Raw genomic sequence first — 6,295 nt, 5'->3', positions numbered from 1 at the left:
GGGAGGACACTCGCTGCCATAACTCGTGCTCTAAAGTTTCATGAATTGGTGTTATCGAACGATTTATGGTATGAGTGAGTGTATGAAATATATATATATATATATATATATATATATATATATATATATATATGTACCGGAGTAAACACATAAATGTGAAACAAGGTGGAAAAAAGAGTACTCAAATACCAGTGGTAGAGTAATATGCTTTATCTAAAGCAGCAGAAAATTCGGTTAATATAGGGCGTAACAAATATCAGAAAATCAAAAAAAAAATGTGTGTAATAGGTGTAAAACAACTTCCTATGAACGAATATGAAAAAAAAAATTCGCGCACGCGAAAGGGGGGTGGGGGAGAGGCCTCGGAAAATTCACATCGGGAAGTTCCGAAAGCGTCTGAGGCACCAAAACAAAAAAAAAATAGTGTAATATGTGTAAAACAACTTGCTCTAAACGAATATGACAAAAAAAATGCGCTCTCGAGAAAGAGGGGTGGGGGAGAGGCCTCGGAATATTTATATCGGGAATTTCCGAAAGCGTCTGAACCGGGCACAAAAACAAAAACAAAAACAGCGTAATAGGTGTAAAACAACTTGCTCTAAACGACTATCATGAAAAAAATGCGCGCTCGCGAAAGGGGGGTGGGGGAGAGGCTTCGGAAATTTCCCATCTTCAGTCCACGGCCTTTAAACTAAGAAAAAATAGTGTAATTGGTGTAAAACTACTTGTTCTAAACGAGTATCAAGAACACACACTCACACATGAATCATAAACTCCGTATTTCGCAAAAAAAAAAATAAAGAGAAGAAATTCTGGAAAAAGTGAAGAAATGTTGGATCTCCGCCATGTGAATCAAAATACGTGTCAGAAACATCTTGAAATACTACAGAAATTATGTTACGAAAATGATAATGTATACATACCTCTTTGAGTGGTCCATCGATAATGATGATAAAGAAATGAGTTGGATTTGAACTCAGAATATTGACTAACACAACTACATACTACAAGACTCAAAATATTCAGCCAAGTCACCACCCTTTAACTAGCAATAATAATAACATCAATAACATAACAGCCAAAAGATTTATTTGTTCTGAAAATAACAATCATAGTAAATAAATATGTTCTTTAATATTCACATTCATGTGCACAGTTAAACACACTTACATACAAACAGTCACGCATGCATAATACAGAACGGAACACATAAATGAAGGATGCATTACTTAGTATATATTACATCTAGAGAATTTTGATTAATAAGTCAAATATGCAAATTATAAAGATAATTAATTGCTTTACTAAACAGTGTTGTAAAGGTGAAAAAATAAATTTGGGAAAAAAATACACGCCAAAACTAATTAATAAAGGATAATTAGGGAAGGATTGACACAAAATAATAATTTTTTCTGTCTCTTTTTTTCTGATAAATGCATCTTAATAAGTGAGAAGAATTGCATATATCTGAACTATTTCAAAGAAAAGCATAAATTTAATGTTTAAAATAGCTTTAACCAAGGAATGAGATCCAACATTTCTTCACTTTTTCCAGAATTTCTTCTCTTTATTTTTTTTTTTTTTGCGAAATACGGAGTTTATGATTCATGTGTGAGTGTGTGTTCTTGATACTCGTTTAGAACAAGTAGTTTTACACCAATTACACTATTTTTTCTTAGTTTAAAGGCCGTGGACTGAAGATGGGAAATTTCCGAAGCCTCTCCCCCACCCCCCTTTCGCGAGCGCGCATTTTTTTCATGATAGTCGTTTAGAGCAAGTTGTTTTACACCTATTACGCTGTTTTTGTTTTTGTTTTTGTGCCCGGTTCAGACGCTTTCGGAAATTCCCGATATAAATATTCCGAGGCCTCTCCCCCACCCCTCTTTCGCGAGAGCGCATTTTTTTTGTCATATTCGTTTAGAGCAAGTTGTTTTACACATATTACACTATTTTTTTTTTGTTTTGGTGCCCGGGTCAGCCCCTCAGACGCTTTCGGAACTTCCCGATGTGAATTTTCCGAGGCCTCTCCCCCACCCCCCTTTCGCGTGCGCGAATTTTTTTTTTCATATTCGTTCATAGGAAGTTGTTTTACACCTATTACACACATTTTTTTTTTGATTTTCTGATATTTGTTACGCCCTATATTAACCAATTCAACAAAACCTGTTTTGTTGAATTTTCTGCTGCTTTAAATAAAGTATATATATATATATATACACACACACATATATATATATACACATATATATATATACATATATAAATATATATATATATAAATATATATATATAATATAATAAATATTAGGGAATAAATCCAAATTTACAGGGAAAAAATCAGATTTAGGATTAAATCCAATTTTATAGTAAAATATTATATAATATTATTAGAGACAAAACCACTATTTTGCAAAACAAACAAGGAAAGACTTAATCAATACATAAAATTTTAATAAAAAGTCAAAAAAACCGCCACTACAATTGGTTAAAGGGATTGTTATATAAGTATGTTATAGGGTTTAGTAAAGGGAGGTTTTATCATTTATGTTTTTATGAGTTTTATTTTATCATGGTAGTTTTATTAAAGAATCCATTCATAATTTTTTTAAATAATGTTAGTTTACCGCGTGAATATAATTTTTAATTCCATTTATTCTATTTCTCCATTCATAATTTTAAATGACGTTTGCTTCCATAGCGCGTATTTTTTTTATACATAAGTTATGTTCCTATGGTAACGTAATTTTGGTTTGATTTTTTTAACGGCTTAGAATTTAATTTCACTTCATTATTTGAAACTGACTTGAAAGTATGTATATTATTTCTCCTTATGTCATATTGTTATTTTTGATATTCTGGTTAATTACGATGTATTTTATATATCGTATTATGTGTAATAATGTTGTTTTTCTTTGGAGTGTTTATGTATGTGAGATTGTGTGTGAGTGTGTGCGTATTTTAGTTGTATAATTTATTTATCTGTATGAGTGTGGGTGTGTAAATATTGTTGTATATATCGAGTGTAGTGAGTATGTATATGCGTATATGTGAGGGAGTATATGTATATGTTGTGTGTGTGTGTTTTACGTATGTATATTTGTGTGTGAATGTGTATATGGGTTTGTTATATAGGTTTGGGGATGTATGTGTTAATTTATCTGTGTGGGGAGGGAGTGGTTTTTGGTGTATATTGAGGTTTATACGTTAGTATAGGTATGTGTGAGTGAGGTGGGTATTTGTATAAGTCGTGGGTCTGTGGTTTACGTGTGTGTATTGTGTGTGAATGTTTAGGTTAGGGGGATTGCTATATAGGTTTGTTATAGAGTTTAGCAAAGGGAGATTTTATCATTATATGTTTTTATGAGTTTTAGTTTATCATGGTAGTTTTATTAAAGAATTCGTAGTAATTTGTCTATTTACGATGTTTGTTATTTTATTACATTATTTCATTCATAATTTTTAAGTAATGTTCGTTTTACCACGTGAATATTATTTTTAATTCCATTTATTCCATTTCTCCATTCATAATTTTAAAAGATGTTCGTTTCTAGAGCGGGAATACTTTTTATACATATGTTAGGTTCCTTGGTAACGTAATTTTGTTTGGTGTATATGTTGAGGCTTATATGTACTTATAGGTATGTGTGAATGAGGTGGGTATTTGTATTTGCTATGGGTGTGTGGTTTACGTGTGTGTATTTGTGTGTGAATGTATAGGTTAAAGGGATTGCTATATAAGTATGTTATAGGGTTTAGTAAAGGGAGGTTTTATCATTTATGTTTTTATGAGTTTTAATTTATCATGGTAGTTTTATTAAAGAATCCATTCATAATTTTTTTAAATAATGTTAGTTTACCGCGTGAATATAATTTTTAATTCCATTTATTCTATTTCTCCATTCATAATTTTAAATGACGTTTGCTTCCATAGCGCGTATTCTTTTTATACATAAGTTATGTTCCTATGGTAACGTAATTTTGGTTTGATGTTTTTAACGGCTTAGAATTTAATTTCACTTCATAATTTGAAACTGACTTGAAAGTATGTATATTATTCCTCCTTATGTCATATTGTTATTTTTGATATTCTGGTTACTTACGATGTATTTTATATATCGTATTATGTGTAATAATGTTGTTTTTCTTTGGAGTGTTTATGTATGTGAGATTGTGTGTGAGTGTGTGCGTATTTTAGTTGTATAATTTATTTATCTGTATGAGTGTGGGTGTGTTAATATTGTTGTATATATCGAGTTTAGTGAGTATGTATATGTATATGGTGTGTGTTTTACGTATGTATATTTGTGTGTGAATGTGTTTATGGGTTTGCTATATAGGTTTGGGGATGTATGTGTTTATTTATCTGTGTGGGGTTGAGTGGGTTTTTGGAGTATATATTGAGGTTTATATGTATGTATAGGTATGTGTGAGTGAGGTGGGTATTTGTATATGTCGTGGGTGTGTGGTTTACGTGTGTGTATTTGTGTGTGAATGTTTAGGTTAGGGGGATTGCTATATAGGTAGGTTATAGAGTTTAGTAAAGGGAGATTTTATCATTATATGTTTTTATGAGTTTTAGTTTATCATGGTAGTTTTATTAAAGAATTCGTAGTAATTTATGTCTATTTACGATGTCTGTTATTTTATTACATTATTTCATTCATCATTTTTAAGTAATGTTCGTTTTACCAAGTGAATATAATTTTTAATTCCATTTATTCCATTTATTCCATTTCTCCATTCATAATTTTAAATGATGTTCGTTTCTAGAGCGGGAATGTGGGTTGTATATGTGTGTGTGAGGGAGTATGAATAAGTATTGTGTTGAAGTATTTGGCTATTTTATTTATTTATCGTTGCCTAGACGTTTTTATGTGTATGTATAGGGATATATATATATATAGGTGTGTGATTTAGTGTATGTATTTAGATATGGTTATATATAATTAGTTATATGTGTATGGGTGTATATATAGTTTATTTTTTGTTTTGTTTTATATTTTATATTTAATTGTTGATAGGTTTATTTTAGTTTATATATTGTTTATATATTGATTATATATGGATTATATATAGGTTATATATAGATTATATATTTATATTTTTTCATTAATACTTTAATTATTTTAAAATTATTATTTTTATATTTTAAAATATTGATATTTTAGATTGGAAGTCCACCTGAAGATTGTCGATCAGGACAAGAAACAATTGTAGTGGCGGTTTTTTTGACTTTTTATTAAAATTTTATGTATTGATTAAGTCTTTCCTTGTTTGTTCTGCAAAATAGTGGTTTTGTCTCTAATAATATTATATATATAATATATATATATATATATATATATATATATATATATATATATATAATATATATATATATATATATATATATATATATATATATATATATATATATATATATATATATATATATATATGTATATATATATAGGTGAAGGAATGGTTCTGGGTTCATTCCTACTGCGTGGCACCTTGGGCAAGTGTCTTCTACTATAGCCTCGGGCCAACCAAAGCCTTGTGAGTGGATTTGGTAGATGGAAACTGAAAGAAGCCTGTCGTAGATATGTATATATATGTGTGTGTGTGTGTTTGTGGTTGTCCCCACAACATCGCTTGACAACCGATGCTGGTGTGTTTACGTCCCCGTAACTTAGTGGTTCGGCAAAATGTACCGATAGAATAAGTACTAAGCTTACAAAGAATAAGTCCCCAGGTCGATTTGCTCGACTAAAGGCGGTGCTCCACCATGGCCACAGTCAAATGACTGAAACAAGTAAAAGATATATATATATATAAATTAGAGAAAAACCACTATTATGCAATTCAAACAATGATAGACATAAACCAAATCATAAATAAAAAATACAATATATTTTAAAACATATAACTAGATCACAAAATGTACAAAAAAGAATAAACAATATTTGTACTTTTCGTGATTTATGATTTGGTTTGTGTCTATCACTGTTTGAATTGCATAAGTGTGGTTTTTCTCTAATTTATATATTATATATTTATATTGTGAAATTTTGTTTAATACTAAATTGAATTTTTCTCTGTAAGTTTGGAGTTATACTCCCTAATATTATTATTATTATTATATGTATATTAAAAATTGTGTTACATACAACTCAATTTGTAATCTTCCGATTTCTTAAATATGCTAAGCCACTGGTATTAATTTAGTAATATCAATTTCTACCCTTATTTAATTTTAAATAAAAAATTTTTTATATGTGTGTATATATATATATATATATATGCATGTATGTAT

General features: G+C 29.4%; 1 protein-coding gene across 4 annotated transcripts in view; it reads left to right on the top strand.

Moving 5' to 3' along the window:
• Window positions 1-6,295, top strand: part of LOC115223911 (transcription elongation factor SPT5) — a 59,880-nt gene that overhangs the window by 3,758 nt on the left and 49,827 nt on the right. Inside the window, exon 1 of one of the 4 annotated variants that reach the window (XM_029794640.2) lies at window positions 14-68. The exons of the other annotated variants lie outside the window; for them this stretch is intronic. The gene's annotated coding sequence lies outside the window, so the exon portion shown is untranslated. Of the gene's footprint in view, window positions 1-13; window positions 69-6,295 lie in introns of those variants that run through there. 4 annotated transcript variants of the gene reach the window in all.

Source organism: Octopus sinensis, linkage group LG24 (assembly GCF_006345805.1).
Source record: "Octopus sinensis linkage group LG24, ASM634580v1, whole genome shotgun sequence".
NCBI lineage: Eukaryota > Metazoa > Mollusca > Cephalopoda > Octopoda > Octopodidae > Octopus > Octopus sinensis.
The sequence above is the reverse complement of the archived record's forward strand: the minus strand, read 5'-3'. Positions and strand labels throughout refer to the sequence as shown.